Source organism: Cupressus sempervirens, chromosome 4, assembly GCF_028749045.1.
Source record: "Cupressus sempervirens isolate cs-2001-9-10 chromosome 4, ASM2874904v1, whole genome shotgun sequence".
NCBI lineage: Eukaryota > Viridiplantae > Streptophyta > Pinopsida > Cupressales > Cupressaceae > Cupressus > Cupressus sempervirens.
Genome location: NC_143121.1, coordinates 782,921,019 through 782,932,654, shown reverse-complemented (window position 1 = coordinate 782,932,654; position 11,636 = coordinate 782,921,019). Strand labels below are relative to the sequence as shown.

Here is an 11,636-nt window from a genome sequence, read left to right as displayed (position 1 = left end):
CGATTCAAATAACTTTGGGATTAAATAAAAATAGGTGCCTCGAGAATTATTACTCTCGACGTAATATATATAGAGGTATATGTAAGCTAGTGCCAATCGCGGCACAATAGGAAAAATATTTACTTTTTATTTTTTTATTTTGATAAGGTTACTATAAAATTGTTAATTAATTTTTAATTAGATTTGTATGAAGTTACTATAAAATTATGCTTCAAAATATTTTTAAAAATTTAATATAAGGAGTTTAATTTAGATAATAATAAAAATATTTTATTTTTGGGATATTGTAATCTAAAATGTTAGTCATACATAGATATATGGTTAGGAACAAAGTTACCATTATAGTTAATGTTAACCTTAGGGATAGAATTAGGGTTAGGATTAGCATTAGGGTTAGGGTTGGAATTAGGGTTAGGGTTTGAGCTATGGTTAAGGTTAGGGATATAGTTATGGTTATGGTTATTGTTAGAGTTATGGTTAAGGTTTGAATTAGAGTTATGTTTATGGTTAAGGTTAGGGTTAGAGTTATGGTCATTGTTAAGGTTAGGGTTAGAGCTATGGTTATGGTTATGATTAAGGTTAGGGTTAGGGTTATAGTAAGGCTAGGGTTAGGGTTTGGGTTCAGATTAGAGATAGGGTTAGGGTTTTAGTCAAGATTAAAACTAAGGTTAGGGTTAGGGTTAGGGTTAGCATCCAATTATGGTAGAGTCAGATCTAGCGTTAGAGTTATGCTCATGGTTAAGGTTAGGGTTAGAGTTATGCATATAGTTAGGGTTAGGGTTAGGGTTAAAGTCCAATTATGGTAGAGTTAGAATAATTTTACAATTAGGGGTAGAGTTATGTTTATGGTTAAGGTTAGAGTTAGAGTAATGCTCATGGTTAATGTTAGGGTTAGAGTTATCATTATGTTTATGGTTAGGGTTATAGTGGGGATAGGGTTAAGGTTAAGGTTAGGGTTTGAGTCAAATATTTTTTTAATTTAATATAAGGAGTTTAATTTAGATAAAAATAATATTTTATTTTTGAGATATTGTAATGTAAAATATTATAGTCACACGTAGATACATGGTTAGGGACAAAGTTACCATTATAGTTAATGTTAACCTTAGGGATAAAATTAGGGTTAGGGTTAGCATTAGGGTTAGGTTTGTAGTTAGGGTTAGGGTTCAGTTAAGGTTAGGGATAGAGTTATGGTTATGGTTATTGTTAGAGTTATGGTTAAGGTTCAGATTAGAGTTATGTTTATGGTTAAGGTTAGGGTTAGAGTTATGGTCATGGTTAAGGTTAGGGTTAGAGTTATGGTTATGGTTATGATTAGGGTTAGGGTTAGGGTTAGGGTTATAGTAAGGCTAGGGTTAGGGTTAGGGTTAGGGTTTGGTTCAAGGTTAAGGTTAGAGTTAGGGTTAGGGTTTAAGTTAGGATTAAAATCAAGGTTAAGGTTAGGGTTAGAGTCCAATTATGGTAGAGTCAAATCTAGGGTTAGAGTTATGCTCATGGTTAAGGTTAGGGTTAGAGTTATGCTTATAGTTAGGGTTGGGGTTAGAGTCTAATTATGGTAGAGTTAGAATTAGGTTTAGCATTAGTGGTAGAGTTATGTTTATGGTCAAGGTTAGGGTTAGAGTAATGCTCATGGTTAAGGTTAGGGTTAGAGTTATCATTATGGTTATAGTTAGGGTTATAGTGGGGATAGGGTTAGGGTTTGAGTCAGGGTTAAGGTTAGAGTTACAATTAGGGTTAAGGTTTGAGATAGGATTAAAGTTAGGGTTAGGGTTATGGTTATAGTCCAATTATGGTAGAGTTAGATTTAGGGTTATAGTTAGGGGTAGAGTTATGTTTATGGTAAAGGTTAATGTTAGGGTTAGGGTTAGGGTTAGAGTTAGAGTTAAGGTTAGGGTTAAGGTTAAAATTAGGGTTAGGGATAGTGTAAAAGTTAGGGTTAGGGTTAGAGTTAGAGTTAGAGTTAGGATTAAAATTACAGTGAGCGATAGGGTTTGAATTAGAGTTAGGATTAGATTTAGGGTTATTTTTAGGGTTAAGGTTACAATTAGAGCTAGAGTCAGGGTGAGGGCTAGACTTAGGGTTAGGGTTAGGTTTAGAATTAGAGTTAAAGTTAGGATTAGGGTTAGGGTTAGAATTAGGGTTATAAATATAGTTAAGGTTAGAGTTAGAGTTAGGGTAAGGGTAAGGGTAAGAATTAGGGTGAGGGTTAGAATTAGGGTTACAAATATAGTTAGGGTTAGGGTTAGGGTTAGAAAAACACTTAGGGTTAGAGTTAGAGTTAGAGTTAGAGTTAGAGTTAGAGTTAGAGTTAGAGTTAGAGTTAAAGTTAGGGTCAGGGTTATATTTAGGGTTAGAAATAAGGCTAGGGTTAGAATTAGGGTTAGAGTTAGGGTAAGGGTTAGTGTTAGGGTTATGGTTAGCATTAGGGTTAGCATTAGGGTTAGGGTTACAAAACAAGTTAGAGTTAAAATTAGAGGTAGTGATAGTGTTAGTTTTAGTATATGAGTTAGAGTTAGAGTTAGGGTTAGAATTGGGAATAGGATTAGGGTTAACGTTAGGGTTAGAATTAGAGTTAGAGTTAGGGTTCAAGTTAGAGTTAACGTTAGAGATAGAGTTGGGGTTAGGGTTAGATATAGAGCTAGGGTTAGAGTTACCTAGTTAAATTTAGGGCTAGGGTTAGAGTTAGGGTTGAGATTAGGATTAAATTAGGGTTAGGTTAGAGTTAGGGTTATATATAGTGTTAAGGTTAGGATTAGGGGTGGGTTTAGAGTTAGAGTCAAGTTAGGGTTAATGTTAGGGTTAGGGGTATAATTAGAGTTAGAGTTAGAGGTATAGCTAGGGTTAGAATTAGGGATAGGGTTATAATTAGAGATAAAGTGTTAGGGTAAGAGATAGAGATATATTTAGGGTTAGAGTTAGGGTTAGGATTAGGGTTAGGATTAGAATTAGCATTAGAGTTAGAGTTAGAGTTAGGGTTAGAAATAGTGTTAGGGTTAGGGTTAAGGTTAGGGTGAGAATTAGAATTATTGTTAGGGTTAGAGTTAGGATTAGAGTTACAGTTAGGGTTAAAATTAGGTTAGGATTAGAGCTAGAATTAGGATTAGGGTTAGAATTAAGATTAGAGTTAGGGATATATAGGTTAGAGTTAGAGGTAGAATTAGAGCTACACTTAGAGTTAGAGTTAGGATTAGGGTTAGGGTTAGAATTAGGGTTACAAATATAATTAGGGTTAGAGATTGAGTTTGAGTTAGGGTTAAGGTAAGGGTAAGAATTAGTGTTAGGGCTACAATTATAGTTATAAATAAAGTTAGGGTGAGAATAAGGGTTAGGGTTAGGGTTAGATTTAGAGTTAGGGTTTGAGCTAGAGTTAGTTAGAAGAAGGGTTAGAGATAGAGTTACGGTCAGAATAAGTGTTAGCGTTAGCACAAGGGTTACAATTAGAGTTAGGGTTGGCATTAGGGTTAGGGTTATGGTTATAATTAGTGTTAGTGTTAGTGTTAGTGTTAGGGTTAGTGTTAGTGTTAGAATTAGGGCTAGAATTGAGACTAGGGTTAGGATTGGGGTTAGGGTTAGGGTTAGGGTTAGAATTAGAGTTAGAGTTAGGGATCAAGTTAGACTTACAATTAAAGTTGGAGATAGAGTTGGAGTTAGGGTTAGATTTAGGGTTAGAGTTAGGGTTAGATTTAGGGTTAGGATTAGGGTTGTGATTAGGATTAGAATTAGTGTTAGGGTTAGAGTTAGAATTATATATAGTGTTAGGGTTAGGATTAGTGTTATATATAATGCTAGGGTTAGGATGAGGGGTAGGGTTAGGGTCAAGGTTAGGGTTGGGTTTAGGGTTAGTGTTAGGGTTAGGGTTAGGGTTAGGGTTACGATTAGAGTTATAGTTATAGTTAGGGTTAGAGTTAGAGTTAGTGTTAGGGTTAGAATGAGGGGTAGGGTTAGGGTTAGAGATAGAGTTGGAGTTAGAGTTAGGGTTAGGGTTAGAGTTAGAATATGGGTTATAATTAGGGTTAGGTGTAGGGTTAGAATTAGTGTTAGAGTTAGAATAACAGTTAATATTAGGGTTAGAATTAGGTATAGAGTTAGGTTTGTAAAGGGTTAAGGTTTGGGTTAGGGGTAGAATTAGAGTTAGAGTTAGAGTCAAGGTTAGGGTTAGGGTTAGGGTTAGGGTTAGGGTTAGGGTTAGGATCAGAGTTAGAGTTAGAGTCAAAGTTAGAGTTAGAATTAGAATTAGAGTTAAAGTTAGCATTTGTGTTATTATTGTGATTAAGGTTATTTTTAGGTTATTAATCATATTATAGCTGATGTTAGTGCTATTATTATAGTTTACCTTAGTGTTAGGGAAATTGTCAAGTTAATTTTTTATGTAGGTTAGTTCTATTATAGTGACCATGATTATTACTATTGTGATACAAGTTATTAACCATTTTAATAATGTAATCCTCTCTCTCTCTCTCTCTCTCTCTCTCTCTCTCTCTCTCTCTCTCTCTCTCTCTCTCTCTCTCTCTCTCTCTCTCTCTCTCCCTACCTCCCTCCCTCCCTCCCTCTCTCTCTCTCTACTCTCTAACTACACCTAGTAATATCTCCTCCTATCTAAATGCACCCTCTAATCTCTCTCTGCTTGTAGTCTCTAGATACACCCCCTAATCCCTCTCTCTAATCTCTAGATACACCCCCTTATCTCTCTCATCTTTCTCTCTAGATACACCTCCTAATCTCTCTCTCCCTCTCTACTTTCTAGATACACCCCTAATCTCTCTCTTTCTCCCTCTCTCTCCCTGCTCTCTTGATACACCTCCTAATATCTCTCTCTCTCTCTCTCTCTCTCTCTCTCTCTACATACACCTCCTAATCTATCTCTACACCACATAATCTCTCTCTCTCTAGATACACCATCATATGACTCTCTCTCTCTCTCTCTCTCTCTCTCTCTCTCTCTCTCTCTCTCTATATATATATATATATATATATATATATATATATATATATATATATATATATATATATATATATATATATATATATATATATATATATATTCCACTTATAAAAAATATAATATTATTTCTAGTTTCTAGTACATATAGGGTTAGGTTAAGGTATATAATTTACTAAATGCTTAGTATAGTCATATATAGAGTAAGAGTTAGAGTTAGGATCCAAGGTTTACAATTTTATTTATATGACACTCGATGTTATGGTTAGGGTTAATAAGTGGTTAAATGTTACACTAAAATAAGGGACATGGTTAAGGGAAGTATGAGATTAGAAGTAAAATTATGAAACTGGACACAAGAATGAACCATATACAAAAAATAAAAATCTTTGTAATAGTGTAAATACATGTCACATTCTTCAATGATTAGAATTCTTTTGTGACTTTTGTTTGAACAATGATCATGAAAGACTTCATTCATCATTGAGGGAAACTCATCCACTTTTGTAGATGTGTCACACATGAATTTTTATGCATCTTTCATATGCATTACTTCCATTTCCTCAACATAGTCAATTGGAAATATTGCGTTGTCCACAACTTTAATTATAGTTGTGCACATCTCTTTAATTATTTGTAGGCATTTGTCAAACTCGGTCTCAAAGAAATCATTTGAGGTCATTGAAGTAGTCAGGCTAGTATCAAATAATGTTTGATTCTCTGTTCGAGGCATCCATAACTCAAATAGTAACCTACAAACTTATAAACAAACATCAACATATAGAAATTATCAGAAAAAAAATGTATTCATAATTAACACAAATTCTTTCAAATGAATAATTTTTAAAATAACATAAATCAAAATCAAAACTATTTCAAATGAAATAGTTAGATTGTAATGCTTGAAATATGGTGGCATTTTCTTCCACTTTTCAAACATTACAAACATAAATGTTAATTAAAAAAATTATATATACTATGAAAAATATTTAAATAAAACACATAATTAATCTAATTAAATAATGATAAAATATAGACTAAGTATATGATTTGTTTATTTTAACTTAATCATTGAATTTAATCAAATACAAATCGTATTGATAAGGTGACCTTTCCATAATTTAATTATGAAACATGAAAAATATAAATATTTTGAAACATACAAATATAAAACTATCATGAAACATACAAATCTAAAACATACAAAGCAAAAGAATTTTGAAATATGCAAATCTAAAACTAATATGAAACATTCAAATATTATTCTAAATTGAAACATGCACATTAAAAATGTGCAAATGAAATGTATTATCAAATATCTAAATCAAATAGATTTTTTTTTATGAATATTCCTTTTCAATTAATAAAATTTACTAAGATTACAATTCACAAAAAAGGGTCGGGGGATACAGGATCACCCAGCGAATGAGTTCAATCGACCAAAGCCGGAGCAAACAACATGGCCGCAGCCAGCAACTATAAACTATTCATAAAAAAAAAATATTTAGAACAACCTCATGCTGCCAAGGCAGTACCAGAAGAGGGAGGAGGATCATCTTTATCAAGAAATCCCCACGCATCAGTGGGATTGTGAGGCGGACTAGGAACAGTCCAGCCGTCAGCAGCATCCACAGGATCTGGGGTAGTTGCAGTCTTCACATCCTTCTTGTCTGGCCGCAGAGGAGAAATGGCCAAGGCCAGCCAAGGAAACTTGCCAGAGTGCGCCCATCTAGGGGGAGGAGCCAGAGACCAGCCAAAAGCTCACCCAGGGGGGGAGCTGGGGACCAGCCAGAACCACCACGTGGTGGGGAAGCAGAGCGGTGCCTCCAACCGCCATGACCACCGCTAGGAGAGTGATGGCGGGGACCCTAGGAGCGCGGCGTGTGCGAATTGTGGCCAGAGGACTGGCGTCTGGAATGGCGACCGCAGGATGAGGAAGCATCAGCTGAGGCATCCGGAGGCACTCTAGTAATGGTACAAAGAGCATTGTCCCAATGGTTTAACAATTCTTGTAAGTGGGCAACCCCCACGGAAATTTTATTAGCTTGCACCTGTATCTACATAATGAAATTGTTACAAATGCATGCCTTAGTGTACATTGCAATGTTAGCATCCAAAAAACTGTGAGTGAATAAAATTGCATTCCTATCTTTCCATAGAGGAAACAAAATTTTGATCTTGAAAGTATGCCAAATTTGGGAAAACTGCCGAGGAAATCTAGGGGAATCACCTAGAAGGATCATGTGCCATGAAAAAGGTTTGGGCCTGAAAGGCTTGAAAAAATCATGGATCCAGTGCCAATAATTCTGAGCACATTTTCAAAATCAAAAAATATGCAAAAAGGACTCAGGTTGGCCATAGAAGGGGCATTTGGGGTCAAGAACCCCAATGTGCTTGAGCCGAGGCCCCAGGGAAAGACCTTGGAAAGCAAGGCACCAAGCAAAGTGAGCAATCTTAGGTTCTGTAATGGCACTCCAAATGGTGTCGAACCATTTTCTCCATTGAGAAAGCGAAGAATGCAAATGCCACCGTTGATTAAGTGTGTCCACCATCGGAAGGTGGGGCGAAAGCCATCTGTATCCCATATTGGGCTTATAATTGGTAAATGGAGTGGCATGAAACCACTTCCAATCATACCACCACGGACGAACAGACTGAATCCCCACTTTATGAAGTAAGTGCACAGGGATGAAAGACAACAGAAGCTCATAAGTCTGATGATCGGCACGAACAAGGCGGTATTGAACTTGCATATCCTCCCAAGAACTGAAATTCATGGTGACTCTTGAAAAAATATCCTTAGTAGTGCAAATGCCATGTTTATAGAAACGCAGAGCACTGGCACCTTGAGTCTTGGCAAGAGGAATACCCTAGAAGGCAAATAGGGGAGACCACCAAATGTTCTGTTGATTTAAGGACAGCCCATTGCGGAACTCATTACCAGCCCAACAAAGCCAAGGTTTAACAGCTTCCCAGGCTTTCCAAATGCTCTTTATAACGAAAGAGCCCTGTATGACCACTGGTTCTCGCATAGTGAGAAGGGTTTGAAAACCAATTCCCTTCCAGGCCGGTCTGTTAGCATGGAAGCCTAAAGAGATGCAATGTCTGACAAGAATTTTCCAGGCTTCATCTCAAGAAATAGCTTTGATAATCCATTTAGCACAGAGGGCAAGGCCCTGCTTCTGAGTGAAAAGTGGGCCGAGACCCCCAAATTCCCGCAGGAGACAACAGAAATCCCAAGCAACTCTGTGAAAACCATGATGGTTAGAACCAGAGGCCCAAAGAAAATCTCTGAGCAAACATTCTAATTTGAGGTATGAAGCTTTGGAGGGAGTCCAATAAGAAGAATAAAAAACATGGGTGGTAGCCAAAATCTTAGAACAAATCTAGAATTTACCAGCAAGAGAAAGCAGCTTAGTGATCCAATAATCAAGCTTTTTGGTAATCTTTGTAAGCACAACATTCCAAAGTTCCACAGGGGAAGCCTAGAAAGAAAAGGGAATGCCAAGAAAGCAAAAAATTTCTCCATGAGTAACCCATTTCCATTGGAATTGGCTGAGCCAAGGTGGAGCTGGCAAAAAAGACTGTCAATAACAGAGCGTTTTATGCCATTGAATGGTAGAGCCAGAGGCTTGACAAAAAGTGCCAAGACAATCTAACGCATTTTTTATGTTTTCTTCATCTTCAAGAAGAGTGAGAAAAGAATCATTAAAAAAATGACCATTGACTAACTGGGAGGAAGAATCAGGCAAGGAAATGCCATGAACCAGCCCAAAAGACACAGAGTGAGCAAGTAAATAACCAAAGCCTTCGGCAGCAAGGACATAAAGTGCAGGAGATAATGGACAACCTTGTCTGATGGAACAAAAAATTCCAAAAGCTTCAAATTGTGAATTATTGATGGTGATGCAAGCATTAGTGTCACCAAAGAGCATCTCCACAGACTGAAGGAAGTTGGGATCAAAACCCAGAGCCTGAAGCATAGCCAAAATGAAAGGCCATTCAATGCGATCATAGGCTTTAGCAAAATCTATCTTTAAAAGGATAGCCTACTGCTTGGACTTACGGGCCTATTCCATACCTTCCCAGACAGCAATGATGTTGTCAAGAATATATCTGGATTTGATGAAGCTAGTTTGTTCAGGCCACACAATTAGAGGAAGCATATGGAAAATTTTGAGAGAGAGCGCCTTAGCAATGATCTTATAAGACACATTGAGGAGCATGATGGGCCTCCATTTGCACATGTCCTCAGGATCACCAGCTTTAGGTATGAATTTAATATTGCCTTTATTTATGATCGCTCCTAAGCTTTTAGAATGGTATGCTTCAAGATAGACTTTGTGCAGATTAGGACCAATTTGCTCCCAAAGATGTTTGTAAAATTCACAGGGAAATCCATCACACCTAGGGGATTTGTCATCTGCCATGGAGTAAGTTGCCTCTTTAAGGTCTCGAAGGGAAAGAAGTTACTCATAGAAAGCACGTTGCTCAACTGCGAGGCGGTTTGGAGTAACAAAAATACACTTTCTGAGAGCCTCCTCCTGAGCAACCGAATGGCCTTGCGAAGTAAAAATGTTCTCATAGTGAAGAACAAAAGCTTGCAGGATGTCTGGCAGACTAGAAAGAACATCAGTTCCCTGTTTTATCTTTTTAGTCCCAATATTGGTATGACGGGCTCGAAGAGCCTGGAAGAACTCCTTTGAGGCTTTTTCGCCAACCTCCAACCAGTGGAGACGGGCTTTGATTTGAGCTCCTCGGGCAGCATAGTTATCAGCAATTTGCTTTTCATGGTGAAGCTTGGTAAGCTAAAGTTCCAGATACACATCAAAGGGGTTGAAGGTGAGTGCTTCAAAGGCTTTTTTGAGGGCAAGGGTGTTGGCTTCATAAGATCATTTTCTAAAAATTGCCAGCTGACGCCTGTAGATGCGCAAAAAATGAGCCGTTCTGGTAATGGCATCATTCCACCATTGAATCCAACCTCGATGGGAATGTGGACATGGTTCCAAATTCCAGACACGTTAAATCAAATAGATTTTGATTCATTTTGAATTCTAAATCTAAATCAAACATGCAAAGCTAAACTATATGAAACTTATTGAAATTGAAATCTAAATCAAAGGAGAATATTATAACTAATTTTGAAATTAAATCTACATTTAAATCTAAATACATAACTAAATCTAAATCTAAATGCAAAACTAAATTAAAAATAGAAATCTCACATGCAAAAAATTACTCCAAAACTTTAATCTACTCCTCTTCAAAAACTTTAATCCACTCCAATAATCTCCACCTCTTCCTCCCTATAAAAACACAAAATGAAAATGAAATGTGGAGCATTTGTTTTATAACCTATGACAAACTCCTCATATCCCCCAATAGATGTCTTGTGACATTCTAGGAATTTGTTTCAAATTCCTCCACTCCCCACAAAAAAAAGCATGAATGTGCATGCAAAAATAAATTTAACAAAAAGAAAATATTTTATATTTAAAAATTTAATGAAATTATTTCAGTCCTTTTTTTTTTGGGTTCTTTTTTTTTGGCCTTATTTTTTTGGGTCTTATTTTTTGGCCCTATTTTTCGAGTCCAATTTTTGGCCCCTTTTTTTAAGCCCTATTATTTCAACATCCATTTGGCTTCATATTATTTTGGCCAACTATTATTTTGAGAATTTTTTATAATTTATAATCTAATAATGATAAAATATATACTAAATATATGATTCATGTACTTTAAATAAATCATTAACTTTAATAAAATATAAATTGTATTGATATGGTGACATTGTCATCCACATAAATGATAAAATCATACTTTGAAACATGAAAATATAAATACTTTGAAACATGCAAATGTAACACTATTATGAAACATTCAAATCTAAAACATGCAAACTAAAACTATTTTGAAATATGCAAATCTAAAACTAATATGAAACATGCAAATCTAAAACTAATTTGAAACATGCACTTTTAAAATATGCAAATGAAAAGTATTATAAAATATATAACTAAAAAAATTTTGAATCCAAATCTAAATATAAATAAAACATGCAAGACTAAGCTATTAAATGCAAGCGTAAACAACTTCGAATATAATTTTAAATCTAAATGGAACTAATTGAAATTGAAATCTAAATCAAGGTGGAATATTATAACTAATTTTGAATCTGAATCTACATCTACATCTAAATCTAAATAAAAAATAGAAATCTCACCAGCAAAAAAATTACTCCAAAACTTCAATCTACTCCTATTCAAAAACTCCAATCTAATCCTCCAACAATCTCCACCTCTTCCTTCCTGCAAAAACATAAAATGAAAATGAAATGAGGAGCCTTTGTTTTATAGCTTGTGAGAGACTCCTCATCTCCCGCAATAGACGTCTCTTCAAATTCCATGAATTTATTTCAAATTCACCCACTCCTCACAAAAAATAAGCATGAATCTACATGCAAAATTATATTTAACAAAAAAATTAATCATATTGAAATTGTTTCGCCCCTATTTTTTTGGGCCCTATTTTTTAGGGGCATATTTTTGGGGCCCTATTTTTTTGGCTCCTACTTTTTTGGGCCCTTTTTTTTTGTCCTATTATTTCGGCCTCCATTTGGCATCCTATTATTTTAAGAATTTTTTTATTTTATAATTTAATAATTTAATAATTTAATATTTAATATAGAAGTTTGTAA

The 11,636-nt window shown here is 35.5% G+C and overlaps 1 long non-coding RNA gene across 1 annotated transcript in view; it reads right to left on the bottom strand.

Annotated features, from left to right (window-relative positions):
- Nucleotides 1–5,669: 5,669 nt before the first annotated feature.
- Nucleotides 5,670–11,636, bottom strand: part of LOC149563740 (uncharacterized) — a 41,511-nt gene continuing 35,544 nt past the window's right edge. The window contains exons 2-3 of the long non-coding RNA XR_016363572.1: nt 11,163–11,247; nt 5,670–5,691 (exon numbers count right to left, since the gene is read on the bottom strand). This is a non-coding gene — a long non-coding RNA (uncharacterized LOC149563740). The remainder of the gene's footprint in view (nt 5,692–11,162; nt 11,248–11,636) is intronic.